The sequence below is a fragment of the Hippocampus bargibanti genome, linkage group LG18 (assembly GCF_051943395.1).
Source record: "Hippocampus bargibanti isolate YZ-2025 linkage group LG18, ASM5194339v1, whole genome shotgun sequence".
Taxonomy (NCBI): domain Eukaryota; kingdom Metazoa; phylum Chordata; class Actinopteri; order Syngnathiformes; family Syngnathidae; genus Hippocampus; species Hippocampus bargibanti.
In genome coordinates this window covers 2,637,053-2,655,759 of record NC_142751.1, presented here as the reverse complement: position 1 = coordinate 2,655,759, position 18,707 = coordinate 2,637,053, and the positions used below count along the sequence as shown (strand labels likewise).

General features: G+C 39.2%; 2 long non-coding RNA genes across 2 annotated transcripts in view; one reads left to right on the top strand and one right to left on the bottom strand.

The window, feature by feature from the left end:
• Positions 1 to 282: 282 nt before the first annotated feature.
• Positions 283 to 8,508, bottom strand: LOC148884212 (uncharacterized). The gene is made up of 3 exons (XR_016118268.1): positions 7,888 to 8,508; positions 5,938 to 6,138; positions 283 to 1,055 (listed from the first exon to the last, which is right to left on the bottom strand). It is a non-coding gene; the product is annotated as an uncharacterized LOC148884212 (long non-coding RNA).
• LOC148884211 (uncharacterized) overlaps positions 7,815 to 18,707 on the top strand; it is a 67,875-nt gene continuing 56,982 nt past the window's right edge. The window contains exons 1-2 of the long non-coding RNA XR_016118269.1: positions 7,815 to 7,959; positions 16,103 to 16,188. This is a non-coding gene — a long non-coding RNA (uncharacterized LOC148884211). The remainder of the gene's footprint in view (positions 7,960 to 16,102; positions 16,189 to 18,707) is intronic.

Genomic DNA, 18,707 nt, shown 5'->3' with positions numbered 1-18,707 from the left:
ATAATAATAATAGTTATTATTATTATTATTATTATTATTATTATTATTATTATTATTATTATTATTATTATACATTTCATTTCTAAGCACCTTTAAAACTCTCAAGGTCACTTTACAGTCACAGTTTACAGTTTTTCTGTTGGTGAGGAGCGGAAGCCACATGCGTCAACCCCGAATGAACTCAAATAGATAGAAAGCTAGCTATCTAGCTATCGGATTAATTAATAATAATAATAATAATAATAATACATTTCATTTTCACTTGCTTAATAGGGAGCCATTTCTTAACAGGGAGCCGGCTCATAATAGGGAGCCGTCTTTTAAGAGGGATCCGGCTCTTAATGGGGAGCCGACTCTTAATAGGGAGCTGGCTTATAAATGAAATGTATTATTATTATTATTATTATTATTATTATTATTATTATTATTATTATTATTATTAAGAGTTAACCTGTTAGACGGGAGAGAAATTGTTCCCCATGTCATGTGCAAAAATCATAAAAGGATGACTGTTTGTGCATTTTTGTTGTTGTTTTCAAATTCTTGCTGCCACAGAAACACGATCTCCAAAAGGTTGAAAAAAGATGCAATTACCAACTTGAGAAACCAACTTCAGGTTGTTCCCGCGGGTTGCCAACTGACTCCCTCGACCCCCCAAAAGGCCAAATATTTTGTTAAAATAAAAAAAATAAAAAAAATATTCAGCAAGAAGGACAACTGCATGTCTAATCCGGATTCTATGCATATTTCACCGACTTCTAAGCGTGAATACAAGAGGCAGAATCCGGTTGCTCAGTGGCGCATGATGTCGAAACCTTTAGGGAGAAAAAAGCCGTTTATTCTGAGCCGTCTAAGCGTACTCGAGGACAAAGGAAACATCAAACCTGGCACACCCTCCTTTTTTTGTTTTGAGTGAAGGCACGGGGGATGACGTCTGTATATTCATCAGAAAGGGCACGTCGTATCCTGCAAAAGCGTCTCCTTTTGGCACACAGCGTCTTGCCAAAACAATCTTTTGTTTCCAAAGCGATGGTTGGTTTGGGAGTGTCGGTGCCCTAAAATGAAATGAATTTTCAAATGAGATTTAAGGATGAAGAAAATGTAACGGGCATCTTTTCGGGGGGGCTTAAGGTGAACTTGGTGGAGAGGAATGTTGTGTGAAAAACAGGATGTTGATCTTTGATTTTGATTGCTAGAAGTTAAAATGCGACTTTTTTCATGGATGAAAAGGTTTCTTCAGGCGTCATCTGTACTTCTTTGAAGGTGTCGTACGTTTCGCTTCTCATCCAATAGGCTTCGTCAGCGAACTAAAGTTTACTGGTAGCTCTGGCCCTATATATATCCCTACTGTCCAGAGGTGGCGGTGCCAGACCTCTGCTATGATAGGTCCCTGCTCTACGGTTGAGGGGAGCAGAGGACCATTTCCTGAGGCTACACTGATTACTTCTATTGTCCTGATTGATTATGGTCTACGACTGACCTGATTGCCCCATTTGCCCTGGTATCACCTCATCAGCATAACTAAGCCTGTGTGGTAACGATCTCAGATGTGTGTTGCAAGCAAGATCCAAATTAAATCTCACAGCACCATGGAGATTTCATGAAGGGTTTTGCTGTTTTATGTTTTAAATAGCTTCTTTTACTGCCCTTTCAAACTATCTATTTTACTTTTGCTAAAATGTTAACTTCATTGTCGTCAAATGAGTGGTTGCTAGCTTTTAGGTGCATATGTACTGCGCTGTACTTTTTTTCATAGTTTTCAGAATCAAAATCGGAAAAAGTCTTTCATTGTCCCACAATGGGGAAATTTGCATTTTTCATGCGTCATGTCAACTTGATCGTCAAATATGCTTCATATGCAACGTACTGTACAGAGGAATTTTCTTGGATTGTGATTTGAAAGTGTGGCTAGCTCTCTAGTTGGCTTTCTGGCTGGCTGTCTATTAGCTATCTGACTAGCAAGCTAGCTATCTGTTCTATTCTATTATCTGTTAGCTGGCTACCCAGTTGGCTATCTAGCTGGCTATTCGGCTATCTAGCTGGCTATCTGGCTGGCTACCTGGCTCGCTATCTAGGTGGCTTCCTGGCTAGCTATCTTTTAGCCATCTAACTAGCGGGCTAGCTATCTATTAGTTATATGTTAGCAAGCTAGCTAACTTTCTATCTATTTGAGTTATTCCGGGTCTAGTGAACGCTGGCGCGTGTGGCTGCCGCTGATCACCCACAGAAAAACCCATCCTATGACGGTAAAGTGACCTTGAGAGTTTTCAAAGGCGCTTAGAAATGAAATTATTATTATTATTATTATTATTATTATTATTATTATTATTATTATAAATATTCAGATTCCTTTTAAATCTAGATAAAATACTAGTGCAGTGGTTCCGAGTGGCTTAACCTGGTTTCGATCGAACCCTAGGGGTTCGGTGAGTCGCTCTCAGGGTTTCGGTGGATCCTCCACCACAGAGGTCCATCCCTCAGTCTCAACTGCAGTTAGTAGGCAGTCATTGGAAGAAGGGTTCGGTGAATGAGCATATGAAACTGGTGGGGGTTGGTGCCTCCAACAAGATTAAGAACCACTGTACTAGTGTATCCCGGTTTCTGATCCTTTTCGGGCGGTTCTCTTCGTTGAGATCCACCTGCGGTGGCACACCTGTTAGTCATTGTGTCGTTTGTTTATTGTTAAAAGGGATTTAATTTATAAGCGCCTTTCAAAACTCTCAAGGACAAGGGATTTTTTTTGTGAGGTAGAGCAGCGGCAGCCATTCGCGCCAGCCTTCACTCTACCCGTAAGTAAAACATCAGAACACACAATTAGCGCCGCTGTTACTAAGGTCGAGAGAGAATGTTTTAATTAAATACAGTGGGGCGTCGGTTTATGAACACCTTGCCTTCCGAAATCTTCGGTTTACTAACGTTAAATTTATGAAAATTAAGCCTTGGCATACGCACTACTTTTCGGGATACACATGGAGCACCGCCGCACCATGGCTGGCGGAGTAATCTTCGGCGGAAGAACACCAAACCACACGACCGAACAGCGCCCTAGCCGGGCTACCTTTCCACACCCCCTTTCTCTGAGTGCACACGTCGATCGTCTTCAATGATTTTTTACGGATACTTTTGCTGTTATGGGACCGAAAAAGACCCCACCACAGGCTCGTGTTCAGCCGAAGAAGACACAAAACAAAATTACAGTCGAGAAGAATGAGATCATTGAGAAACACGAACGAGGTGTGTGTTTGTCTGATTTAACAGCCCAGTAGCGATATGCTAAGTACACAATTGCTACCATCCTTCGCAACAAAGAAGCCATTAAAGGTGCGTGTGTTGCTAAATGTGTTTCCGTGCTGTCAAAGCAAGGGTCTCGGGCAATAGAAGAAGCTGAAAAAAGTCTGTTAATTTGGATTAACGAAAAGCAGCTATCCGGCGACAGCGTGAATGAAGCAATTATATGCGAGGGAGCATGGCAAATTCACTCTGATATTGCCATGCGGCAACCTGGAAGTTCGGCGCTTATTGATGATTTTAAACCCAGCAACGGATGGTTCGAGAACTTGAACCGCCGTACAGGGATTCACTGTGTTACTCGTCATGGATCGAGGAGCTTGTTGCTGACCATCATCCTCAACACAGAGGATTTGATTTGCCTTCAAGAGGACAAGCAGAAGCAAACCATTCAGGAGTTGTCATCTGAGGGCGAGGGTGAGGCGATGGCTGCAGCATCAAGTGAAAGCATCAAGGCAATGTAGGCTGAGTGGAATGATGTGCAGGCTTTTAATGAACAGTTCCATTCAGAGAAGACTGTGGCTATGAGAATCATCAACATGATGAATGATAATGTGATGCCTCATTTTCGTAACAAGTCAACTTACAAGTCAGAAAGCAACAGGTGTAATTTAAGAGGTTTTTAGTTAGCAAAAATGATAGAGTCTCCGAAGAAGCAAAGAAGAGAAGCCACACCAGAGATTGAGTTACCAACAGTCCTTATGGAAGGTGACTTTCCTTCCATCAGCCATCAGCGACCATCACAAAGGTAAATAAAACTTTGTTATACTGTACAGTGTATTTCTTTAATTACAGTCCTTAAGGAATGTGACTCTCCTTCCAAACAGCGATTCCCTCTGACCTCCAATGCCATTCCATCAAGCCATCAACGACCATCACAGATGTAAATGAAATGACTATCATACAGTGCAGTGTATATCTTTCATTAGAATACACATCAATAGCACATCTATTATACACAGAATAAGGTATATTGTGTGTAGTTTTAAGGCTTATTTAGTTGAAAATTCTATTTTATGGAGACCTGGGAACGGATTATTCTCATTTTAATGCTTTCCTATGGGAAATTAATTTTTGGGATACACACTTTTCGCCTTACACACTCTGTCTGGGAACCAATTAAGTGTGTAAGCCAAGGTCCCACTTTATCCTCATAAGGGTTGCTGAGGCCGATCCTATCTGTCTCGAGGCAGGAGGTGGGGGACACCTTGAACGGTTTGCCAGCCAATCCCAAACCAAATTGAAACAAACAAGCATCCACGCTCACACCTAAGGACTATTTATTATTTATTATTAGTTATTTATTAGTTTAGTATTTTGTTTTTCTACTTTCATTCATTTCATCACTTTGCTGCTGTGAAATGTAAATTTCTCCACTGTGAGACTAATAAAGGCATATCCAATCCAATCCAATCTAATCCAATTTGGAGTGTTCCTTCAGACTGCCGTGCGTGTTTTGTAATGTGGGAGGAACCCGGAGTACCCGGGGAAAACCCAAGCGGGCCTGGGGAGAACATGCAAACTCCAGATTGTCCAGATTGTCGGTTGTCTTTGAGAAAGCCTTGTTTTTACACCGAGATTCATGATTTACAAATTAACTCATTCACTGCAAAATGATGTGCAAAAATGTGTCCACTACAGTGCGAGGGTTTTTGTCATTGTCACTTAAATTTCAGGGCCCACAAAATATTGACTTTTGGATTGGATGTACCTTTATTTGTCTGGCAGTGGAGAAATTTGCATTTCACAGCAGCAAAGTTATGATAGAAAGAGGAAAGGAAAGAAATAAGTAGAAAAACAAAACACAGGAGCTGCTGGAAAGGCAGCCACTCTCGCGGCGCCATCTTGAAGTAAAAAAAAAACTAAATAACAAATAATATGCCAACAAAGACACAGAGAGTCATTCATTTGTCAGCTCGTGCTGTACCCTCTTTGTACCATGAATCATGAATGGGGGATATTTAGTAGTAGGGGAAATGCTACAATACTTTAATTGCCGTAACTTTTTGTGTGTCGATGCTCGTGGCAGAACATAAAGTGGGACAATGGCAGAGGGGCTAGATGATAATAATAATAATAATAATAATAATAATAATAATAATAATAATAATAATAATAATAATAATAATAATAATAATAATAACAACAACAACAACAACCACAACAATAATAATAATACATTTAATTTCTAAGCGCCTTTCAGAACACTCAAGGACACTTTACAATAAAAAACACCATGAATGCAATTTTAAACCGATGGGTTTTGAGGTGGGATTCGAAAGTTGGAAAGGAGTCAATATTACGGATGTTGGGTGGAAGTGAATTTCAGAGTTTTGGAGCAGAGCGGCTGAAAGCTCTGCACCCCATCGTGGTGAGACAGGTAGAAAGCACATCGAAGTGAAGGGACGATGAGGATCTGAGGGCATGAGAGGGAATGGAGATTTGAAGCAGGTCAGACAGATAGGAACTAAAGTCCTGCAAATCTAATCCATATAAAATCCACACAAAGGTATCATTTTAAAATGGATTGTGACAGAAAATGAGGAGCCTGACAAAGGTCAAAGAGAGTATTAATATATCAGCCTCGACAGGTCACCCTGTGACACAAAGCACCTGGCCAAGATGCTTACCGAGCATTCGTCACCTCACCTTGTGTTCGGTCATTCCGCGGCTCTCCAGCTTCCCGCTGGCTTCCTGTCTGGCAGACAGGTTGTATTCAAGCCGAGCACAGCTGCCGTCAGGCCAGGTGGCTGTTAACTGGCTGTCTGTCATCTGAGCCATCATCTCGCGAGTCCGTGTGGCTTCATCCAGGTTGTTGACATCTTGTGGTTTCTTCTCATGTGGTGAGTGCTGATATGTAGGAAATTAAATGCTGGAAATTAAATCACCCACACCTGACTTTCAAATGTACATGTAGATGGCTAGCTAGCCTGATATTTAATTGCTAGCTAGCTTGTTTATATTAATAATAATAAATGTAATTTATAAGTGCCTTTTGGAAGTAACTCAATAATGTAGAAAGTAAGCTTGCTAGCTAATAGATGCAATAATAATAATAATAATAATAATAATAGTAATAATAATAATAATAATACATTTCACTTATAAGCACCTTTCAAATCTCTCAAGGTCACTTTACAGTCACAGGAGACAGTCGCCAATAGCTAGCTACCTACCCAGCTAGATAGCTAAATGAGAGCTGGTTAGATAGCTAGCTAGACAGCTAATAGATAGCCAATAGATAGCAAATAGATCACTAGGTAGCTAGCTAGATAGCTAGCTAGCCTATCATACCTTTTCTCTCATAAGGAATTCTGTCAAACGGAAATTCCTTAATCCGGAAAAAAAATTGTATGTATTATTTCTTTTACCACTAAATGAATCTAGCACCCTGCGTATTCCATTTACTGTACCAAAACAAATAAAAAAATCACTTCTTTATTTTTATTGATTTTGTATTCAGTTAAACCATGGGTGTGAAAGTCATTGAAAGTCATTTTTTTGCAGCGGGCGGGCCACAATGGAGTTCCGGTTTCCTCTTGCAAGTCATTACTTGCTAGATAGCTACATAGTTAGCTAATTTGCTTGCTAGCAAGTTAAATAAATAGCTAATTTGCTTGCGAGCTGGCTAAATAAATAGCTAGTTTGCTTACTAGCTAGCTAAAGAGATACCTAGAGTGTTACACGTCCAACAATCGAGATGCAAATTTTCTCATTGTGGGACGACGAAAGATTTTCTTATTCTGATTGTGATTCAGAATATGGCGCCGCACGAGTGGCTGCCTTTCCAGCACCTCCTTTATTTTTTTGTTCTACTTCTTTCTTTCCTCTTCCTTTCATCACTCTGCTGCCTCACTTTACACATGTCACTACCTCACTTTCCAGACGACACTACTTCACTTTACATTCAGAAATTACATGTATTGTCTGTTGTCAATTGTATGTCTTTTTAGCCACGTTATAAGTGCCTTGCATGCCTTGCACGCTGGGTCCCAGAGGACAATAATTTCATCTGTGCTGTATGTCATGCATATTAGCATATTTGACAATAAAGCTGACTTTGACTTTGACTTTGCTCTGAAATGTCAATTTCTCCACTGCCAGGCGAATAAAGGTACTTCCAATCCAATCCAATGACAGTCAACTACTAGAGCTTCAAGAGCTTGAAGTCTGTCACACATCGCGGATTGTTAAAACGAATCAGAAAATCAGAAAAGCTTTAATCGTCCCACAATGGGGAAATTTGCAAGGGGATGGGGTGGGGGGTGTCAGGATAAAAAAATCAAGACATTCTAAGCATCGTAAAAATGTCAGAAGACTGAGATGTATACTGTAAATGTGCAAAAATGTTTCATAAAAAAACTGTACATAGTGCAAGTATCAAAGAAAGGGCATATTGATATATGTAGCTGTATTGCATCAAGACTTATTTACAGTACAAGAGTCCAGTCTAGTCAGTCTACTTGTCTATTCGTCGACTCCGCAACTGTCACGCGCGAGTTGACAGCTGGGCGGAGCCTCCGCTCCCGACGTCCGCCAGCTGCTGTCAATTCCCTCATCACAGACATTTGGACATTTAAACCAGACGCTGGCACTCACCCACCGTCGGAAGATACAACGCCTCGCCCGTGCCTTGAACTGCCATCGGTACGAGTGTTTGCTTCGCTCGAGGTATTTATTAGCCGCGATGGCGTCAGTCTGCTACTCTCGAGATCGTGTGCTGTTTTGCACCCTCGTGTGGCTTTTTATTTTCCCCCTGACGTCATCACAGTCAGATTTACAAACATGAACTCCACAGAGTAGCTTATTCGCCATTTGATTGGCAACAGTTAATGTGTTTGCTTAAAATGTCATGTCAGCACTCTTTGTATACTGTATACAAACAAACTGTAGCATAGAAAAAAAGATAAAAAAAAACGTTATTATTTACTTATAAATTAAGTCCAAGTCTCTCTCTGGGAGTGAGTCAAGAAAGTCGTCCTGTATCAGTCCTGTATGTTTTCAGTCTTTTGTGCTGAGAATGACCCTCCACCGATGCTGTGGTAGCTGGAACAGTGAGCACGAGCTGGAGCAACTTTGTCGCTTCAGGAATAGTTTCAATGAGATCCTTCTTGGCCAAAAAGCTGAGAAGCTATGCAGGAGATTTACATCCATCCTTCACCATTTGTGAGCTATACAGTCTGGTGTTGGTCTTCCTTGAATTATTATCTCCTGCTTCGATTGAAAGTCCAGTTTAGAAAATTCTTTTAATTTCAATTTACATATGTAATCCACCATTCTGAAAATAAGGCCAAGCAACACGAAAAAATGACTGGATGGTTGTACTTAACTTGCTAACTGTTTACTGTAGCTTGCTGTCGCTAATTCTATTATTCTTCAGCCGAGGAGTCGCAAGAAGAATCTCTAATCACCAGTGCCCCCTGTCATGAGGCAGGAGAACTGTGTGCCTCACCTATGCACACAGTTTTGATAAAAATAAAATAAACACTGTAGTACAGTGTTTATTATGTACAGTGACTGTACATTATATACACCAGCTAAATTGTATACATTTAGTTCATATACTAAAATATTTTGAACACTTAACTCACATTTAATAGCGATATGCAGAGGGACAGCAATGTGGGCTCACTGCAGAGCAAGCCAGCACAGTTAGCATAGTGATTGCGCAATCCATGGTGATGCTCGGCCAACTGCTGCCTCACCGCTCGTCTCCACTTAGTATTTCAACGGTAAATGTGAAAATTCATCATTTAAAAAAAAAAAAATCCAAAAATGGAAAAGAATGTTATAGTACAAATCACTAAATAAATATAACTGTTGAATTTATTTTGTCATTTGATATTTCCATGATGACAGGTGAGGCAGAGCCTCACCTGCCTCCCCTGACTGCACGTCACTGGTGTGCTGCCACTGTCGCCCTCGGAACGTGACAGAAATGTCGTTTACGTCTTGACCAGTTGCTAATCAATTTTTTGGGAGGGCTGAAGTAAGAGGCAAAGCCGCAACAAATGAGCGCGCCGAATGAGATGAGTCAGTCGCTTTAATTGATTGGAATGGTCTTCCATTTCTGAATGTGCAGATGCGGTAATTGTGGAAGAATCAATGAAGGGTTAAAAAGGCAGGGCGGAGCAGGGTTTCGGAAAAAAAAGGGTAATGCAAATTGAAAACACTCTGGCTTTTACACAGTTACAACAAGGTCAAAGCTTTTCAAATAACAATCCCGCAGAGAACCAAACTAAATTTACATCTGGGAATTAAAAGTGGAATCAGATTGTCCTGGTGAAATTTTATTTCATTCAGTCCATCTCCTGGGCTGCTATGATGAATTGCATTTTCCGAGACAATAAAAGGGAAAAACAGGAGATAGATCCATTTAGGAGGGGGGGGGGGGGGGGGTCGCCCAGGTTAACAAGTATTCACTCAACAACTCTTCAAAAAACAGGATTAAAGACTGTTATTGGGTTTTTTTTGTTTGTTTTTGCTGTGCCCAAGAGACTTGAAAGCAGATTCCTTGCGTCTTTATTTATCTTAATCTGACCTGCGATTGAATCTGAAAAATGTCTTCGTGCAAGTTCATTTTACGTGCTGTGTTTTTGGACACAACTCGAGAGGTAGTTAACGATATATCACCCTCACATCCACAGCAATCCGTTTCTCTTCAATCTAAGTCAAACCTTTCGCTATGCGACAGGATGCATTTTATTTTTTTCCTGGAGTTTTTATGACATAACTTGTCCTAAAAATACATTCAAATGTACTGTTGAGTATTAATAATAATAACAATACAGTACATTTTAAAGGACAACCGACATCACTTTTTTGTTTTTTAACTGACACCAGAAAAACGTTTTATAGCCTCTAAAATACCAAAAAACACACAGTATGATATTTTTAGTGAAATGCAAAACACCAATAAAAATGACTTAGTGTCCAAAATCTGCAAAAAAATTGAGCTACGAATTGGGCATTTTCAGAAAGTCCCGCCCACCACATCACACCAAGACGTCTTGCATTGCTAGTGAATGAAAACAATGGCTTCGGATTCAGAGAATATGCTTTCTTTTTCCACATTCAGTGATGAATATGATTCAAATAGTTCTGAGGAGGAAAGCATACATTTTTGCAATCGATTAAAGAGTTTATTTGTGCCATTTTGAGGCAACATTGGGGGAAAATCTCTCACCCAAAAGAAGATGCACAAAATGGCGACCTCCTGTGGCCACCTCCATTTCCACAGGCTGATAAATTACTTATATGGCGCTTGGACGCCCTCTTCTGGCCTTCTGGCGGCTTTTGGGTACAACACGAGGTCCCCAGACCAAACAAGTACAGTAAAATACATTGACGTGATGGAAGGACCGCTACAATGTGTCTGTTTTACGGTAAAGTGCTGTCCTTTAGTGATGTCACGTACGGACTCATCACCAACTCAAAAACAAGACTTCCTGAATATTCAGCGCGAGTCTTAAAACGTAAATTATAAATTAAAACGTAAATATAGCTATATGCGGTGGAATCTTTGTAAAATACGCTCAGTAGAAGTCATTTGAAGCCATTTTACAAGTTATGGACACAACTTGTCCGGAGATGTCGGTTGTCCTTTAAGCGCCTTTCAAAGCTCTCAAGGACACTTTACAGTCACAGGCAAACATAGGTACTATCATAAATATAATACAATCACAAATAGAATACAATAAATAAAATCAATTTTATATATATATATATATATATATATATATAATCAATCATAAATAGAACCAAGAGAGAGCGACATAGAAAATGCAATTTTAAATAGGTGGGTATTGATGTACACCATTTGATTATCAAAACCACTTGATTTAAAGTCTGACTGGTCGTATCGGCCCTATTTATATATCCGATACAACCAGTCAGACTTTAGTTCGCTGACGAAGTCTCTTGGATAGGAGGCGATGACAGATGACGGCTGAAGAAACCTTCTCATCGATGGACCACTCCTGTACGACTGAGAGCTTACACAGACACTTGATTCAAAATAGAAAAATGTGCATTGCTATAATGTGGTGGTTCTACATTCAAAATTTGCATATTTTTCATACACAGTACATGGGATGAACGGAGTTCAGTTTCTTTTATTTAGTTTTTATTTTGATATGTATTTATGTATTCATGCGTTTATTATGTATTCATTCATTGATTCATTCATTGATACACTTATTTATTTATTTGTTTATTATTTATTTTTATTTATTTTTTTGTATTTATCTTCTATATAAGTATTTATCTCTTAATTTATTTATATATTTATTTATTCATTTTATTATTACTTATTTATTTTTATTATTATTTATTTATTTTATTTTATTTCATACACAATCAGACCCTGTTTATATTCATTATCCTGGTATTGCACAGCTCTCGAACCCAACTGTAAGTTATTTTTAAATGTATTTATTCATTTATTCATTTATTTAGTTATTTAGTGTGTTTTATTGACCCACGTATGTATGTATGTATATATGTACGTTTCGTATCGTATGTATGCATGCTTGCATGCATGCATGCATGCATGTATGAAAAGTAAGTATTGGTCAGTTTCTGTAGCCTTCCTAAAGAATTCTGTTTTTAGCGCTCTGTCCTCTTTTATAATTACTTTACAATCCAAAAAGGCTAGTTGGTTCTCTTTAATGTCCTCACCAGTAAATTTAATGTTGATGTCTACAGAGTTGATGTGATCTGTGAAGGATTGAATTTCTTGTTTTTTAATTATGACAAAAGTATCCTCCACATATCTGAACCAGTGTCTAGGTTTTGTCCCCGGGAAGGATGTGAGGGACTGTTTCTCCATCTCTTCCATGTACAGATTAGCCACTATAGGTGAAACTGGTGAGCACATAGCACAACCATAAATTTGTTTTTAAAATTTCTCTCGAATGTCTCCGAGCTGGAATGGGAATGCTTCAGGATCCGCCAGGTTGAGCTAGAAGAAGTGGCTGGGGAGAGGGAATTCTGTCTGGGGAGACGGAAGTCTACTGAAGCTGCTGCCCCCGCGACCCGACCCCGGATAAGTGACAGAAGATGGATGGATGATGGATGGATGGAATTTCTCCCGAAATGGAAAATACGTAGTATTAAGGCAAATTTCCAATAATTGGCAGATGTGGTCCAGTTTAAGTTTGGTTTTTTCATGCAGAGAAACGTCCGCCAGCAGTCTCGTCCTCATCACTGAGACTGCTGCTGGGGTTGGGTCAGATGTAAAGAGAGAAGTCAAATCGTAAGATGCCAATGTTTCCTCAGGTTCCAATATGAGGTCTTTGATCCTCTTTACAAACCATGTGGTGTTCTCTACGTGATATTCTGTGTTTCCAACCAATGGAGCAAGATAGTTTTTAAATATTTGGCTACATTGTATGTAGAGGACTCAATGCTACAAACAATGGGTCTGATGGGGAACCCTTCTTTCTGTATTTTTGGCAGGCCATAGATACATGGCGTGGCCTCTCCCGGGTATAATCTAAAATACATCTGTTTGTCTATATGTTTTGCTTTCTCTAACTTTTGGAGACAGTCTATCATTTCTTTCTTGTATCTATTGGAAGGGTCCCTTTTTAGTTGCTCATAAGTGTAAGAATCACTGATTAGCCTATTTATTTTGTCTTCATAATCCGATGTGTTGAGAATCACGCCATGTCTGCTGGTAAAATAGTAATATTGTTATCTTTTTGTAGAGTAGTTAACGCCTTTCTCTCTTCTAATGTTATGTTGGACGGAGGTGGTTTGGCACTTCTAAGAAGGGCTGATATTCTAATGCGCAGATCGTCTGCCTCTGCATAAAGTTTATTTTTAATAGCCGATTCAATAGCTGTGATGTAGTCTATTGCAGGTATTGTTTTAGGAGTTACTGAGAAATTTAAACCTTTGGTTAGTACCGCCTTTTCTGTCTCTGAGAGATCTCTCTCTGACAATTTTTTTAATCCAATTCTCCCTTGAAATCTGCTCATACCGAATTTATCCTGTGTTTACAAGTAGCTTTGTGTATTTTTATTTACCTATTTATTGATCAATGTATATTTGTTTATGTTTATTGATTTGATTGTTCATGTATGTATGTATTTACTTTGATATATTTATGGATTTGGGGCGGCCCGGTCGTCGAGTGGTTAGCACACCGGCTTTACAGTGAAGTGGTCGCTGGTTCGCATCCCGGTCCGGCCTCCCTGTGTGGAGTTTGCATGTTCTCCCCGGGCCCGCGTGGGTTTTCTCCAGGTCCTCCGGTTTCCTCCCACACTCCAAAAACCTGCATGGAAGGCAGATTGACCCCTCCTAATTGTCCCTAGGTGTGAGTGTGAGAGTGACTGTTGTTTGTCTTTGTGTGCCCTGAGATTGGCTGGCAACCAATTCAGGGTGTCCCCCACCTCGTGCCTGAAGACAGCTCTGATAGGCTCCAGCACCCTCTGTGACCCTAATGAGGAATAAGCGGTACGGAAAATGGATGGATGGATATTTATGGATTCGTTTATATATTTTATTTCATAAAAGTCTCACTTTTAACAAAATCAGACCCTGTTTCTATTAATTATCCTGGTACTGCACAGCTCTTGTTTTATTTATTTTTATTTATCTATTTAGTTATCAAATTGTCTATTTCTTTATTTGTATTTATTTGTTTGTTTATTTGTATTTATTTATGTCTTCGTTTATATATATTTTTTCATAAAAGTCTCACTTTTAACACAATCAGACCCTGTTTCTATTCATTATCCTCATACTGCACAGCTCTTGTTTTATTTATCTATCTATCAATGTATTTATTTGTTTATTTTTATTTATGTATTTGTTTATTTTTATTTATTCATGGATTTGTTTATATATTTTATTTCACCAGTGTGTCGCTTTTATCACAATCAGGCCCTGTTTGTATTTGCTATCATGGTACTGTACAGCTAATGAGCCCAACTGTGATTTATTTGTAATTCTTATTTATTTCTTTTTGAGGTGTTTTAAAGTCTGCATCTTGCCTTGAATTGAAGTAAAGATTTGGGGCGAAGCAGACTGACGTCATAGTCAAGCTGAACACTGACACCCGTGTCTTAAGCATTGGTTTAGATGGCTTCAATTCTCCGTTGGCGCTTATTCTCCATCAGTCCCTCAATGAATGGAGACGTTCCCCACCCCGGACCATCTAAATCTAATTATTGATTTACTCAGTGAAGCGAGCACGGCGCTTGCTGATGGGCTGGCGAATCAAACGTCACGCGAAAGGTCAAACAGAGAACACAAGTTCACCTCATTTAATTTGTTCCGTGACCGAGCTACCGGACGTTTCCCATCAATTTTACACAGGAAAATGAATTAACTTCTACGTTATAATGTTTAAAGCTACAATCAGAAACAAGCACATTTTATGTTTTTTTTACCCAAAACATTGTGTCCAATAAACAAAAAAAAATGAACGTTTCTTGTTGGCTAGTTGGTGTGTTTGTGTGTGTGTGTCCAGATCAACAGCATGTGGGCGTGTCCATTGTGGGCTTGTTAAGTGGTTGACAGTAAATGACAGCTGCTGGGTTGGAAAGGGTCTCAAAACTTGTTAAGGACTGACCAGTGATAGAATAATGGGCGGCCACATCGCCGATTGACATTCTCACCATTGTGCTTGTTATGATTTCATAATTTCATAATTTTTCCATTGTGACACAAATAATCTAATCGAAACATTTTTTTTATGGATTACGTTCTTTTCTCAATCTTCTGTGATATGAAGATTCGTAACCTAAGTATTTTACATCAAAATGCTGTGCTTCTCGATCAATATGTTGACATCACATCATTGAGATTTGAAGGAATGTTTTATTTTATCCGTGCAGTGTAAAAATAAGTGAACTGGTGCAGGTCAGATATGACGACTCATGGCAAAGAAGCATCATTTTTAAACGTCAAATGTTGTGGCCATTTCACTTTACAGTGTGCAGTGTCTAGAGTATTTTGGTACAAGGCTGTTTTATTTTCTACTTAGTCTCAAATCAATGTAACGGCTTTTGTGACAGCGCATATCGCATGTTAATTCAAGCTGTCAGCCGCCATGAAGCCCCATATGAGAAGGTGTGCGGCCTCAAATAGTTTTGTCAGGGTGCCATCAATTTTTTATGCTCCAGCTGTTCCCGACTTGGCTGCCGTAACCGCCATTCGTTTGACCAAAATGGACCTGCAGTTACTGTTTTTATGGCCGACGACACTAAACATTTCCCCTAAACATTACCAAAACGGTCACATCACAAAATAATACAAAACAGTTGTCATTTTTCATTGTATGATGTGATTGTAATAACACGAGCTCTTAAAATGAATATTTGTCTAGTCGGTGTAATTTCTGGGGAAGTTTAAAAGCAACTAACGGAAGCGTAGTTGCAATTGAATTGTAGAGGAACTGTCTATGGTGCTGATCGAGACTATTAGCATCCACTGGCTGGTGATTAGAACGATGAACACATTTATTTGGAGCTGTTATGGCTTAGTAATCGATCCAACCAACACTTATCACCCTGATTAAACATGTATTTGAGGTCTGTGCTTCAGAATCTAAAAAAAAAAAAAAAACAAAACAAACAGCAAAAAAATGCCATCATTGCAATACATATACCATTTGTGTCACGTCTGCTTGAGGAGTGGTGACCGGACTCGATGGACGACGAAAAAATAGGAAAGGGTTGGATCCGAAATACACGATGGAGACAATAAGTTCAAGAAAGGTTTTTACTGAGACACGCAGGGCAAAACAGAAAGTAAGGCAACCGAATAGACGAACGAAACCAATCTGCATTCTGCTGGGTTACAGGGTAACAAGAGAATACACCGGCGAGGACCGAGCGGGAACAGGTGGCTTTTATAGCCAGAAGGCACAATCAAGGAAATGGGAATCAGGTGAGTGAGCCCGGAGAGCAAGGAGGGGAGGGGCGCGCACCTGGCACCAAGGAGGATGTGACAATTTGCAATCCAAATATTGTTTAAAAAACGAAAAGATAGTTAAATCGCAAATTATATATGGAATTCATCAAAAGTATGCAAATTATGAATCTAGGACATTTGCGGTTGTGCATGAGCTAAATTGATTTCAAATTCAGACTTTAAAAGACATTTTAACTCATTCACTGCCAGACGATGTGCAAAATTGTGTCCAATCCAGTGCCAGGGTTTTTGTCATTGTCACTTGAATTCCAGGACACACACAATATTGAGTTTTAGGACTCCATAAACATGCAATGCAGCGTAAGAAACCTTAGATTCCCTTCTTTCATCAGAAAAATAGTTAATTCCTAAATTATATGGGTGTGGAGTCCAAAATACAATGCAATACGTACATATTGGTTTATACTACTAATATTTTAAGATACTTTATTTTTTTAAACTACAACTATTTTAACATGCTCTAATTTTTTAACCAATTCACTGCCAGGCATGTGCAAAAATATGTACACTCCAGTGCCAGGGTTTTGTCATTGTCACTACAATTCCAGGGCCCACAGAATCTTGCGTTTTAGGACTACATAAACATTCAAAGCAGAGTTAGAAACCTTTGACTTTCTTCTTTCATCAGAAAAAAGATAATTCCTAAATGATATGGGTCTGCAGTTATCTGAGTTTGAAATGAAAGGTACATATTGGTTTACATGTGCTTTAACAGCTGAAGCTGGAACAAAGTACTAACATGGAAAAAAAGAACCCCTTGTGTAAAGGAAAAAAAAGGTTTCCAGGGGCCATGGCCAGCGCTTTATCGGCACCCAAGAAAGAAAAAAAAATCATGAACAAATTCGGAAATGACGCTCTACTACGTCATATTTTCAATTCCCGACCAAATTTGTGGATGGCCGTGAATGAGTTAACGGCCGTGAATGAGTTAACGTGTTTATCTCCAACGCGGATTTGCTCTTAATAAATGTTGTTTCCTCCCAAGTTCTTCATCGCTGTTCCTCTTTAATGAGCAAAATAAGACATGGGTGGCTTGCAAACAACCTTGATTTATTGTCATTGAGTCAAGAAATACAAACACCTTTATAATCCCACCCCAACCCAAGCCGCCCCCACCGCCCCCACCGCCCCCATGTTTGTTTCTCCTTTACATGTTCTTCCTGCCAGCTTGTGTTTTGGCAATGCTTCACTTTTGAAAATAGAGCGAGCTCAGCCTCCAACCTCCCGTGCAGCCTGGAGAATTAATGGCGCACAAACAAAGGGCATCATCGGTCTCAGAGAATAATTGTTTATTCCCACACAAAACTGAAACTTGGAGGTAATTGCATTAAACACGAAGTAAACTTTAACCGTTTTTACACAAAGGACACAGTGGAAATAATCTAATTAACTCATTAACTGCCGCTTACAAATTTATTCAGGAATTGAAAATATGACTTAAAACGCCATTCCCGAATTTGTTTGGGTTTTTATTTTCTTTTCTTGCTTGGATGCCGATTAAGCGCTGGCCAGACCTCCGGAAAAGTTTTCCCCTTCCACATGGTGGCAGCATTTCCCTTTTTTCATGTTAGTGTTTTGTTTCAGCTTCAGCCTTTGTTAAAGCGTTATATAAACCAATTGCTATGTATTTAGTTACACTAAAGTCTCGTTATTTCGATATCGTTTATATTGATAATACTGCGTATTACAACACTATTTTGATTTGCCGTGCACATTTCTAGTCTTTTTATGTATAATTAGTTCCGTTTAGTACGATTCATGGTTTTTACGATAATCCAGTTACTACGGTGCTCTTTTTCATCTCCCTCCGGCCATTTTGCTATGTTTATATTGATACAAAAGATACTTAAAGGACAACCGACATCTCCGGACAAGTTGTGTCTGTAATTTGTAAAATGGCTTTAAATGACTTCTACTGAGTGTATTTTACAAAGATTCCATTGCATATAGCTATATTTTACGTTTTAAGACTCGCGCTGAACGTCATTTTTGGGTGCGACATTCCCCCCTGCCCGTTTGCCTCAAAATGACAAGGGAATACATTCTTTAATCGATTGCAAACATATTTGCTTTCCTCTTCAGAACTATTTGAATCATATTCATAACTGGATGTGTAACAAGAAAGCATATTATCCGAATCTGAAGCCATTGTTTTTATTCTCCAGCAATGCAAGACGTCTTGGTGTGACATCACGAACTGGGGGCGGGACTTTCTGAAAATGCCCAATTCGCAGCTCAATTTTTTGCAGATTTTGGACACTAAGTCATTTTTATTGGTGTTTTGCATTTGAATAAAAATATCATACTGCGTGTTTTGGGAATTTTATGCTATAAAACGTTTTTCTGATGTCAGTTAAAAAAACAAAAACGTGACGTCGGTTGTCCTTTCAGGTTAATCGATATTTGCTTCGGGGTTTCTATACAGTACCACCATTATCGAAATCTGTATCGATGGCTGCGTCGGTCGCTCTGTT